A 13,598-nucleotide genomic window follows, 5' to 3' on the forward strand; every position below is an offset into this window, starting at 1 on the left:
AGAGGTGTCTCCAAACAAACAAACAATTCAGTGAGACTCACTCTTCATTTCTAATCAGTAGCAAACAGTGCTTAGGTTCTGGCCTATCAACTTTTTTAAAATTTGGAGTTCCCATTTTTTATTTTTAATAATTTGTGGTTCCTACACTCACTTTTCTTAATTTTTCCCTTTGTAATGATATCGTTTAGGTTTTTCTTTAAACCATTATTATTATTGCTGTAATGTTGTTTTGGTATTGTGGCACATGTAGCACAAATGTTTTTCTGAGGAAGGCCTTGCTAATGCCAAGATACAGGTATTTCTGACAGAAACAAATTTGCCTCTGAGGAATCAGATAGTTTTGACTCTGTGGGAGTTCAGCCACAACTCGCATCAAGAAAGCAGCCTCCCTCAACTACAGTTTAACGATCTGGAGTCCTGTGCTAAGGGTTCACCAAATGTGTTTGTCAGGTCATAAATCTAAAACAACACTTTTATTAGGTCTCGCCTAGCGCTGCAGCATGCTCTGTATTACAGGAGATTCCAGATGTAGAGTTGAAGCCCCGCCCATATTTTCTATTGGCTGGCGTCATCGTTTATGGTAAACACTGCCTTGTGATTGAAGATGAGGCTTCTTTGTCACTGCCCTGTCTCCTTTTGGGACCGCCCATCCGGACTCAATCATTTCCTTGCGGCATTACAGGGTCGGCTTTATCTGGTGGGTGAGCACTATTTTCAAATGGGCACTGATGGGGACAATGGCGACTGCAGCGCTATGTGCTCAAAATGGTATGCCTTTTATTACTTTAATGAGTGAGGCGTCAGTTAGGGACACAGCCCTCACTTTATTTATTTATATTTAGCATTTATGTTGAGTGCGGCGTCCACTTCAGGGACACCACGCTCTGTTTATTTTATTTTTTTACTTTAATTCGGAGTGCGTCTCCCGCTTCAGCGGCACCGCGCTCTGTTTGTTTATTTTTTTTTTACTTTAATTCAGAGCGTGGCGCTTACTTCGGGGACACCGTGCTCTTTCTTCCATTCGTCAATGTTGCAACCACTGCATAGCTTACTGTTGTCAGAGTGTGGGCAGTGACTGTACACAAAATAGTGGCTCCACTTTCATTGTTAAAATCCATTCATTATATTTCACGACGTGCCCCCCACAGCGTGAAGTTTCCAGATACAGACCACGGAAGGAGGCAGCTTTCCTCACCTCACTAACGTTGGTCTTATCTAGGATTTCACAGTGTCTGCACATAAAACCCTGGCTTCGAGCAAAAATACCAAACGACAACGGTGGGTTAACGGGCATCCTGGACCTTGGCATCTATCTCCCAGGCACCCGAGCATGAACCACCGTCCTGCCGCCCAGGCATGAAGTGGGCTTAAAATAGCCGCTCATAGCTGCTATGCTTCTCCCCCACCAGGAGCCTCAGAAGACATGGCTGCCTGCCTGGGAGAGAAGTTGCCGCCTCTGCCCTTCATTTCATGTTAAACGATAACACCTTCCCCTTTTTACGGTAAGTGTGCTTGATTTATAATTTTCAGAACCTGTGAAACCGTCTTGTTTTCAAGCAAGGAGTTGGCTAAAGGGTTTTATTTTCGGTTATTCCATTCCCTACTTTTCACGTGTTCTTCTGCAGTCGCGGTGCCTCCTCCGGATGGAGGGTGTCAATTGAGGACACAGGGCAGTTTAGCCGAGGCAAACACCGGGGTGCAGGCGCAAACACCAATCGAATTGGGGCAAAGTGTCAGTGCCATTGCACCATTGAGGGCTAGCTACTCCCCTGGTCGGTGAGCAGTAAAGACCTTGGGACAAATCCATGATTTCTTTGGTGATTTCACCGGGAGTCTCTTGCCCGCCAGTTCTCAACATTAAAATACTTTCCCTAAGAGGCCTTGTACTAAACCAAAGGTGGAGGAAAATTAAGGTGTGTGTGTGGAGGAGGACGGGGGTAAGGGGTGCACGTGTGAAATGCAGATAAGAGACCGTCCGTATGTGCAGTCAGTTTCGATGTAGTGCTACATTTTGTTACATTTCGCCAGATTCATTTAGCTCAGCCCCCGAACTTTCTCAAACGAGTATTTGAGGGGCCATTTTGTTTCATTACTATATATAGCACACTACTTACCAACAATTCAACACCTAGCATAATGTAAAACTAGAATACATATGTAGATCCCTTCATAATTGAGCTCATGTACCTTCATTTAACAGTGTTTGAATGTAACCATGGATATAATATTACACACAAGAATAACAATTATGGCAAACTAGGTACATGGGCCCCAAAATCTCATGTATATTCTCAATTATTCGACAGCCTTTCTCCTGTCTTTCTACTCTCTCGATCCTATCTTTCTTGTTGATAAAATGCTCCCACCTCATTGTCTTTTATACTCATATTATTGTTCTTCCTCACTTTGCTTTTTCTTTACATCTAGCCAAATTACCATCGCTATCTCGCAGTTGCTTTCATTTTCTTACTCACCCTAATTCATTTAATCCCTCACAATATACACAAGCTTTTACTCACACGTGCTTTCACTGTGCTTTTCTCTCTCTTTTCTCTCATTTGTTCTCTCGCTCTCACTTTTAAACTTTCTCTCTCCCTCTACCCTCAGCTGTCTTTCACTCTCCTTCCCTCTTGCTCACTTTAGTAGTCTTTTTTGTCTATCTCTCACTCTCTTCCTTTCTCCCACCTTCTCCTAATTCTCTTACTTTTCCTCTTTCAGGTTTGCTTTCAACCGCTCTGTGTCTCACTCTCTTTCACACCTTTACATTTTGTATTCTTTCTCCTATTTTCTTTCTCTACTTTTGTTACTCTGTACTTCTTCCCAACTTTAACGTCTCTCTCTCTCATTAGCTCTATCTCTAGTGTATGTATCTCCCCTCTCTCTATTTCTCATGCTCTCCCTCTAGCTCTCTCTCATCTTCATCTTTCTCTAAGTCTCCCTGTCAATCTGCCTTTCCCTCACTCTGACGCTCTATCTTCCTCTCTCCACTAATCGTTCTGTATCTGCTTTGCTCTCACATATTGCTATTTCTGTCACACACACTACATTTCCACCACTCACACTCACTTGTATTTCAGTTCCAACACACAAGCTTCATGAAACTTCACATTTCACTACACTGCTCCCTCTGCTTAGTTACTCCTTTCGTCTTTTTTTCATTTTCTCTTCATGCTTCTTTATTCTACTTCATGTTCTTCTCCTCCCTCTTTGTTCTCTTTACTTGCTTTCTCTCTGCCCCTTTTATTATTCTCTTCTATATTTGTCCATAGTCCTCCTCTTCCACTTTTCACTGTCTAATCTTCTCAGTTTGTATTTTTCCTCTTCAGACATATTTAGATTTGTTTTAAAAATACCACTGCATAGAATTTCGATAGGGCAAACAGGAATGAATCCCAGCAAGTGCACTCCTTTCTATGCACATGTGATTAGACAAAATGCTGTTTCTCACATTCATGACAAAGCCAAAGGCTGATGTGGGCAGACTCACTGCTCAATACGGTATGGTGTAGTGGGCAGAATCACAATGTGAAGGACAGCTGAGCACACCAAAGGCTGCCTCAACACTCCTCTATATATATGTTTGAATTGTTAATTTATGATTTTTTGATAAAACTAAGCTGGGGAGATAGCTAATGCCAAAGGTGTCTCCGGTAGGTCAAACTAAAAACACCAGGAACTGCAGTTAACTATAATAAATAAAATAAGGGAGAGGGGAAAGAGAGAGCATTCTCATTTGAGCAAACACAGAGATGGATACACGATGTAACCACCAGTTTTCAAAGCAAAAAAAATAACCAAGATTTGATCATCTATCAAAGGTTCTATTCATCCAAAGAATTTCAGAATATCACAAAGGAGGCATTCTCAAGAAATAGACTCCACCGATCACTTAGCACGTTCATATTCCCAAATGCAAGTATTTCTACTAATGAAGTAGTTGAGATAGTTAATGTGTTAAGGCCTACTTAATGTCCCACTAATGGGCGCCACAGTGCTAAAGAAAGACAAGCATGTGCAATGCAATAGGTCTCTCATTTGCGAGAGTTTAAACTATTTGCATTGTAAATGACAATGCCTTTCAAATATGTTTCAAAAACAAACACATAAATAAAAGGCATTGTCATTTAACAATGCCAATAGCTCAAAGTCTCGCAAATGCAAAACCTGTTGCATTGCAAATGCTTGTTCAACTTATAACTGGAGTTGGAGACAATTCAATGGGCATAACATTAATAAAACAACTTTAACTTTTGATATTTATGAGTGAAAAAGAATAAACAAAAATAAATCTAATCAAATATATAAAAATAGAAAGTACAAAAAATGAAAATAGTAATCCTTTGTGTTCCTCTAGCATCCTTCTTAATCACAGGAGTATTCAACTTTTGCCTCGGTCTTTAGAAAGAAGACTGAATGGGGAATGTTATATTCTTTGTTGACTTGTCCTCTTATATCATTACCTAGAGATGATACATCAAGTGGTCCATGAACAAGGTTTTTGCTTCAATGTTATTGAACACCTAGCAATAAAATGGTGATCATCAGGATCAAGACAGCGGTGTGTCCCCTCATTCCATTGCGAATGGTAAGGAGAACGGCGTGGTTGGCGGCAGAGGTTGCAGGGCTAGTGGTCAATTTTCCTATGCGGTCGAAGCCGGAGCAAGTTATCTCAAAAGGCCATTTTGTGTTCAGTCTCTTTCTTTCGGAACACCTGTCACAGAGGTTGTGTTGTGGGTGCTGTTTAGGTGATCCATTGTAGTGAAAAAGTATGGCTATGGTATGTGCAATTGTGGCTCACTCCAGTTCTGAAACTATATCTTGCTGTAGCTAATTCAGAAAGTTGGCCAGGGTAACCCAGTCGTATAACAATAGCCCTGCAGTGCGTGGGAACCCGAGCTCGGGGGCGGGGGGCCCTCCAGCACTGTGCACAGAGGGGCCTGAGCGCACCTGGCTGAGTCTGGAGTGTGGGGTCCCCCTTCATGCACTTTACAGGGGGGCCCTCACAAGTTTTGTTATGCGGCTGGGGTAACCTACTGGCGCTAGTAGTGAAAGCTGAGGGGAGAAGATGCAGGCCCCATCCAGAGGCTGGAGTAGTGGGTGGCGCTAGTGAGAGTATTATGCTTCCCCTTGCAGCACCACAGCAGATGTGACCATTCCTCTCTGGGGGCAAGATAGGGAATGACCTAGACGACCCATGCCATGCAGATCCATCTGCATTGTGGTAGAAGGCGTGCCAGCAGAGTAATGTGCACAGGGATGTGGGAGGTGGGATACATAGTGGTTCTACATTTGGTTAGTTGATAGGTATGTAGAAAATGGTTAGCTCACACAAGCATGTGATAAAGGGGTATCTAAGCAAGAAAAGGTGTATTTGAAAGGTACCGAGGGCAGCAAGAGTAAGGCCATAGCTGCAATAGTTTATGGAAGACAGATGGCGCAGGGTAGCCTGAATGGGAAGACGAGGTACATGCCTGCTGCACCGGGGAATGGGAGTTGGCCAAGTTCCAATCGGACTCAAGTTAGAACTCCCACTGCAAGGTATGGAGCAGAATAATGCTTAGTGGATGATTAAACGGCTGATACATGGGAGAGCCGTTGAGAGGAGGAAATACAACTGGAGAAAACCAGGAAGAAGGGGAGGGCAGGGGATGGTGCAGGAGGTTGAAGGGAATAGCAGAGGGCAGTTGTGGAGGAGATGGGTTGTCTGACTTTCATAGGGCAGCACAGCAGAAAGGCAGATGAGGGTGGGTGAGGTAGTAGAGAAGAGTGTGGCTCAATGAAAGTCACCTGAGAGATTGGGGTTCTGAGGGAAAGGCAAATCTGGTAGGGCTCAGGGCCACTCCCTGTCAGCAACCTAGGCAGGGCTGCAGGGATAGAGGGCTGGTGCTGAGGCCTCTGTGAGGGACAGGTGGACCAGAAACCAAGAGATTGGAAGTGTGTGCTTGGCATACTGATATGGAGATTGGGAAGTCGATGTAACCCACAAGATTGGGAGTAACTCAGGTAAGCAACCCCACAAGGGACTCCAATTGGGAACAGAGGGGAATGGGAGGGGAATAAATCAACATCCTTGCCACTAATTGACAGGCTGAAATTGCAGAGGAGACGAGGAACACAATGTTCTCACTAGTAAAGGCAACAGTACTGAAAAGAGGAAAGTAGATTGAGCATGAAGTGGTCAGTCTAAGAATAAATGGCTGACCGAGGAGAGTAGAGTGAATGTGGTGACCACGCCAGCTTCACTGCCATAAGTCATTATCAAGAGAAGATTGAGAAGTGTGTGTCACAGAGCGGCCCCCTTAACAACTATCCATCAAAGATGCATGGAGAAAGTCCAGGAAGGGCACCGTAAGGGCCATGACCAGTAAGTATAGGAAGGACACAGCAAGGTCCAGGATGGTAGAAGATAACAGGAAGTTAATGAGAACTGCTTGGCCCATTTAACTTAAGGTGGGACGGGGAGGAGGAGGAGGACATGTGAGGAACACTAGGTCCAGAAAGTGGGGAAGGACCGGTAAATCCAGGATAAAGGACACAGGACTATGATGGCTTTCAATGTCTAGAAGGTCGGAATTTACACAGCTAACAGGAAGAGAGGCTTGGTATGTCGGAAAGGGGGATTTGTAGGCTAGACCACTGGTATCTACTGATGTTTCGGTAGTTCGGAAGTACAGCAATTTTCTGTAAGCGCCGGCCTGTCACATAGAGTGTCATCCTGCACAGTGCGTTATGTCTGTCGTTTGACTCAGCGTCCCTTCATTGGACGATCAGTGGGTTGGCAGTGTTCATTTCAACAGTGGGCCGCTCTTCCATGTGACCTAGTGCTGAAAACTGGCCTACTGCTTGTGGCGCAGGTGATACAAGTGGTCGGTCACTGATGAAAGAACGAAGATGATGGGGGAATTTAAGTGATGGCAATAAGATAAAGGGAGTGGAAGGGGCAGATAGAGACACAGTTATTGTACTTGAGACAGGATTTAAACACTACAAAGAAATGTTGCAATAAATTAGCAAATTCACCCATTACTTGCATCCGTTTTTGCGATATTTCCGCTCCACGTGTGTGCCAGGGCGCAATGCTGAATGAGAAGCGTGTTCTAGTGAGTTAGAAATAGCTCTCACCGCCCCAGAGGCTGAAGGAAGGGTCCCTGGAGCTGGCTGCTTTCCGCTCACGATGGGCTCAGCCTCGCCGTGTCTGCTCTCGGTGATCAACTTCTGGAATTCAATTTGCCCTCGTTTGAAGTTTTGTCACTTTTTCTGTGAAAAATCGAAACAGGAAAGCAGTTTGTTACTTCCCGCTGCTAAATAACCTCGTAAATTACAAAATCCTGCATCAATTATTTGAGTGAATTCAGATAAGCAGGTGCCGAGCAGATCCCCAGGCCCTGTGTTTCATGAGGCAGCTGTTTAAAAATAGAATCCTTCGAAAACTCCACCCACAATGCACTGCGCGTCTTTTGGACTTAGGTGAACGAGGACAAAAAGAAACTGAGCTGGTGTGAGGACCATGATTAAAGTGGCAAAGCCAAGCATAGGAGGGCATGTGTGCTACTTTTAGTGGCAAATCTGATGGCCCCAGGTAGAGGCATTAGAAGGCGCGGTACAACGTCACCTGGGCCTAAAACGATAACCACAAATAAACCAGTTACATCCTTATTTTTACTGTTTAATTACTACAGCTACAGTTCACTTGCATTAATATGCTGCTCAGCCCATTCTCAACTGTCACTTCAAACCTCTAAAGGCACCCAACATTCCAAACGCATCATCACTCCAACATTCTAATGATCACACAGCACATTCACACTGGCTGAGCAGGAGGTGGAAATCACACAACAGTAACAAGGGCAGAATACTACAAAATTCTAGTTCAGTGATTACAAATGGGCCAGGCTGGAATCAGTTGTGGCACACGGCCTTTGGACATTTAACTATGTAAGCCCCCTTTCACGTTTTTTTTTTTTTTACAACAGCATTCGATACCTTCGGATGCAAAAAAACGAATGGATTTCTACATATAAACCAGAAATCCTAAATCACAAACCCAGCATCTCACATGCAAAAGCAAACTTACACATGTAGAAAGTCTGCCTACTTTAGTTGACTTTTGTTTTCCACATAGGTCACAGTTAGGAACATAAATGAAACAACCCCACAACAAGTCTGCTGCAAGTTACCCTCCGAGAGAACAAAAATCCAGCAGATTGAAAAATATTTGAGTGACACTAATGTCAGCATACTACTGCCTAAAAAAAATTACCAGAACATTTTCAAATGTAGGGAATGTGGCAGACTCCGTTCAGGGGCCACAGGGCAGAGAGTTGTTGAGTTGGTTTGTCACTGGTGTCTGGGAGTTGTCTTATGCCCTTCTATGTCTCTGCAAACTGGGCCAAGTACAGCCCTTTCTGAACTTGAATGTCAGGGTAGCAAGGGAGAGCAGTCAAATGCTTTCCAGCGAGGTAAGGTGGCTTGCATAATGCTCAGAACTCAACCCACTGACACAATAATCTATTGTCCAGCCCAGTGCTTATCTGTTTATAAAAGAAAGTACTTTAATCTCTAGGCAAAATGAAAAACTACACAATTCAATAGGGATTGCAAACCTAGGGCTGGAATCTTGGGCATGATCTTCAGTAAGATGTCAAAGCTGTTTGTCCGTTATCTAATGTCGTCCAATCCTAACTTACTCTCCGTCTCTCCTACTTCTTACATGAATTCAGAGGAATGACAAGGGGATGTTCAAGTTGATCAAATGAATTTTCAAGCTGATGCTGCTTGACTTAGTTGAGTTTAATGATTTCTGCCTACTCCAAAGTACCTTTTCTTAGTTGATTGAACGTCCATCACACCCCACTGACTACATCACATAAAGTGATGGTGGAAGCATACCATGTGTTTAATGAATCAGTAGCATGATCTGACCTTTTCTATAATTCACTGACAACCAAACCTAATGGCTTCTCTAGTGTAAAGGTCTGCTGTTATGTCAAACCCAGAACCCTGCGCTGACATTCCAGGTGCACCCCAAGTGCATGCATGTTCTGTGAGTGTGTAGCCCATTTATGATAGTAGGACTCTGTGTGTTGTGAGAGTGTGATTACCAGTACCCGTGTACTCCATTTTGGATGCGCCTGATTTAGCACAGCACAAAGATGATGGACAAAGCTTCTCCTGACACTGGAACTGCATTCTAAACATTCCTATGGCTTTGAGGGTGGAGATTCAGAAACTGAAGTGAGGAGGACGCAGATAGGGTTACCTTTAGAAATTCAGTGACGACCTTGAAGTTTTTCCATAGCTTTGTCATTTGGTAAATAGGTGTGGTAAGGGGTTGGACACAGTTTCTGTTGTTCACGGTGAAGAAGTTTCTAGGCAGGGCCTGCCTTTTTGTCTGCTTCCGAATATTATTTCGGGAACTCTAGGTGCAGAGAAATTACTCTCCATTGTGCCATTGTTTTGAATACTCCTGCTTGGAGCCAGCCCAATTGCTACTCGTTGGAAGAGCCCTTACCCTGCACAAAGGCTGTGTCTGAGGATCAGTATACAATAAAGGACCTGTTCACACGGTGAGCACACAGTTCATACATCTATTAAAGTTGTCATGTATTTTAGACAGTCTGTGGAGCAAGTGGTTACACCATTTATGCTACTTATAGGTATGACTCACCAATGAAGGAAAAGAAAAGGATTTCATACGAGGTAAGACAAAAAAGGCTATCTCTGTAGCTAAAAACTTGTGTCTCTAACACCCAGATGTGATGGAAAAAGTGTAGGAAAGGAGTGATGGTGCCTCACGGTAGCAACACCAGGGAGGATAAAGCAGGATGGTACTCGCCTGCTACCTCAAGATCTCATCATCAGCTACCACCACTCCAAGAAAAGAAATGTGCAAAAGAAAATGAATGGGTTGCGACCCAAAAGGCAAAGTGCTAGGGTGTGTAAAGGTAAAGGTTGTGCAGTGATCCGTGCACCGCGTTCAACCCCACAACTATATACAAATTTGAGCTAGATCACACTGGCTTACGATTTTTATTCTATGCTGTGTGTCTGCTCGTATTTAAAATGCCGACATGTTTCATTGCCTTAGGATAAACTCACGGCAACTTCTTCAGGGCGTGGGGTATTGTCACTCCACCCTGCACCACCGCTTATCTATTAAAAACAATTCTGTCAGAGACAAGAGATAGACAAACAACACATAGCAGAGTTAGTTGGCATCTGATTAAAAAAAGAACATTATGCAGTATGTACTGAATCCCTAACTGCATATCCTCCAAACCATTTACCGGGATATTGCCCAACATGGGCATACCTTTACCCTCGAGCACTTGTGTGTATAACTGCGATCACTCCTTCAAGGCTCTTCCAGTCAACTCCTATCGTGAGTCTGTAATACACAATAAGAATCATGAGACCATAGGGGATATAATTCCCGGATGACTGCCACTACCCGTATCATGAAGTGTTATCGCTCCTATGTCCCATTTTTGGTGTGTGTCTACCCTTCTATTGTGTACCTTCTTGAGTATAACTGACATTCAGCATGTGGTCGAGGGAATCCCTATACTACATGATAACCGTCACTCCTCAACTTCGTGCCCACCCAGTTTGTTACCTTGTAGCCTAGATACTCACTAAAGCTATGGTAAGTCGCATGACAAGGGTTCCTATTCCTTTTACAGAAAAGCCCTTTTCTAAACACACTCGCAAAGCAAGACCCACCGTAACTGCGTCCGTGTCCGGCATCAACTCGGCACCGCATCAGCCCGACTGCTGTATTTCGTGGATATAAGCGTAATCACGCTTACCACGTGTTCGGACTCTGGTGGTCCCACCCTCCCTAAGGGATCAAAGTGTTTTACGTTATAGCCGTCGCCGCCATGCTTGAATGGTAAAATCCTCGGTGTGTTCTTCATTTTTTGCAAATTCCCACATTCAAAAAGGGAATTGAGGTATTGGCAAAAGTAAACATATCAAGATATATTCCGTCTGTATCAATCAGGTGAACATTATCATTTACGATGTTAATAAAAAAAATTTGCGAAAAATAAGCCACATATGTGGCCACACATAATTCTATATGTGGTTACTATTACTCGATCCAAAGTGTCGTATTTGGGTCGATTTAACTTCACACCCATACACGCCCCTACTAGGAGTTTTGATATTTATACATTAACTCTCGACCTCTTAACACATTGGAACGGTAACGACACAAAGTGTGGAGTACTGCATCCGTTATACGTAGACCTACACTGCCCCAATTACCTGCTGGCTAGATATACAAGCCTCTATAGTGTGGTCACCCTTGTTCCGGGTCAAGATAACATATTGAATACCCCAAAACGTTATTAGTACAAAGCTATGCATAATAAGGAGGGCCTGTATCAATGGAAGGCATCTGGGATGAATAGGCTATGTATTAACCTTGTTCCATTCAATGAAATCATTCAATCCGGTTTGATCTACACCTTCCTGATAAATCCAGCGTGGTTCCCTGGTACTCAGTCTTGCTTCCATGTTAAATTGGTCCCCCATCACCCTTTCTAAAACTACCCAACGCACATCTTTAGGGGTGTGTTTATGAGACTGGAAGTGTTGCACCAATCTTGTGCTCAGTTTACCTACACGTAGTGTACTAAGGTGTTCTTGTGTCCTTATTTTAACCTTCCTGGTGGTGAGGCCAATGTAGTGAAGATCACAGAGGCACGTCAATCTGTAGATGACGTTTGATGTATTGCAGTTGCTGAATTTGTTTAAAAAACAAATGTTGTTATTGGCAAAGGTGACACTTTTTGTGGCAGATGTAAACACACACACAGAGCAGCTCCCGCATGGGTAGTGTCCCTGCAGGATGTTGGTCTCCCGTAGATCTGTTTTGGGTCTAGTGTGTACTAACCGGTCGCGGATGTTGGCTGATCGTTTAAATGCAAACCGGGGTGGAGGCATTTGCATATTCGTAGTGTTTAACAAGTGTCAATGCCTGCGGATGATCTGTCTGATTTTAGTGGAGAGTGGGCCAAAGGTAGTCACCACTGGGATACATTCACCATTTTTCCTGGGAGTCTTTTCCAAAAGAGCAGCGCGGGGCGTATTGTATGCTCGTTTTCTTGCCTGTTTTATTACCTTCTTAGGGTATGCTCGGTTCTCTAACTTGGTAGCCAACACATTGGACTGTTCAGAGTATTGTTGTAAAGTGGACCAATTGCGGCGATATCTTAAAAACTGTCCCACAGGCAGATTATCCGGGAGGGCTCTGGGATGATATGATCTATAATGCAGTAAGGAGTTTTTATCCGTTGATTTTTGATGCACCTTAGTCACAAGCCTGTCATGCTCAGCCTGGATATCAAGGTCTAGGTATACTGCAGATGTTCTGCTCACCGACCATGTGAACTTCAAACAGCCATCTAAACCATTGAGGCAAATTAGAAACTTGTTGAGTCTCTCTTCCGAGCCTTCCCATATACATAGCACATCGTCTATGTACCTCTTCCAGAGAACAATGTTCCTCTGGAAGAGATTGGTGTCAGGGTGGATATGGTACGCCTCGAACTGAGGATCAGCCAGAAAACTACATTGAAAGAGTTATACTGGGACAGAAAAAAAGGGGGAACAACCTTTACAACGCAACTTTTACAACGCACTACCATTACAACGCATTTATTACAACGCATAATCCATTACAACGCATGATATTACAACGCATGACACTACAACGCATTTTTAAAAACTACCTTTACAACGCATTCCATTACAACGCATACTACCATTACAACGCATACCATTACAACGCATAATATTACACTATACTATCCAACACTTACCCTACTGATGCACCCCCTGGAGTTAGATTAGTAATTTTTACCCCTATACTATCCAACACTTACCCTACTGATGCACCCCCTGGAGTTAGAATAGTATTTTTTACCCCTATACTATCCAACACTTACCCTACTGATGCACCCCCTGGAGTTAGAATAGTAATTTTTACCCCTATACTATCCAACACTTTCCCTACTGATGCACCCCCTGGAGTTAGAATAGTAATTTTTACCCCTATACTATCCAACACTTACCCTACTGATGCACCCCCTGGAGTTAGAATAGTAATATTTACCCCTATACTATCCAACACTTACCCTACTGATGCACCCCCTGGAGTTAGAATAGTAATTTTTACCCCTATACTATCCAACACTTACCCTACTGATGCACCCCCTGGAGTTAGAATAGTAATTTTTACCCCTATACTATCCAACACTTTCCCTACTGATGCACCCCCTGGAGTTAGAATAGTAATTTTTACCCCTATACTATCCAACACTTACCCTACTGATGCACCCCCTGGAGTTAGAATAGTAATTTTTACCCCTACACTATCCAACACTTACCCTACTGTTGCACCCCCTGGAGTTAGAATAGTAATTTTTACCCCTACACTATCCAACACTTACCCTACTGTTGCACCCCCTGGAGTTAGAATAGTAATTTTTACCCCTACACTATCCAACACTTACTCTACTGTTGCACCCCCTGGAGTTAGAATAGTAATTTTTACCCCTATACTATCTAATACTTACCTTAAATGTAATTTA

The 13,598-nt window shown here is 43.4% G+C and overlaps 1 protein-coding gene and 1 long non-coding RNA gene across 2 annotated transcripts in view; one reads left to right on the top strand and one right to left on the bottom strand.

Moving 5' to 3' along the window:
* Nucleotides 1-13,598, bottom strand: part of DTNA (dystrobrevin alpha) — a 980,878-nt gene that overhangs the window by 818,162 nt on the left and 149,118 nt on the right. The window contains exon 2 of the mRNA XM_085605673.1: nucleotides 7,123-7,257. The gene's annotated coding sequence lies outside the window, so the exon portion shown is untranslated. The remainder of the gene's footprint in view (nucleotides 1-7,122; nucleotides 7,258-13,598) is intronic.
* LOC146831386 (uncharacterized) overlaps nucleotides 1,414-13,598 on the top strand; it is a 170,426-nt gene continuing 158,241 nt past the window's right edge. Inside the window, exon 1 of the long non-coding RNA XR_014961561.1 lies at nucleotides 1,414-1,502. This is a non-coding gene — a long non-coding RNA (uncharacterized LOC146831386). The remainder of the gene's footprint in view (nucleotides 1,503-13,598) is intronic.

The sequence above is a fragment of the Triturus cristatus genome, chromosome 5_1 (genome assembly GCF_964204655.1).
Source record: "Triturus cristatus chromosome 5_1, aTriCri1.1, whole genome shotgun sequence".
Lineage (NCBI taxonomy): Eukaryota > Metazoa > Chordata > Amphibia > Caudata > Salamandridae > Triturus > Triturus cristatus.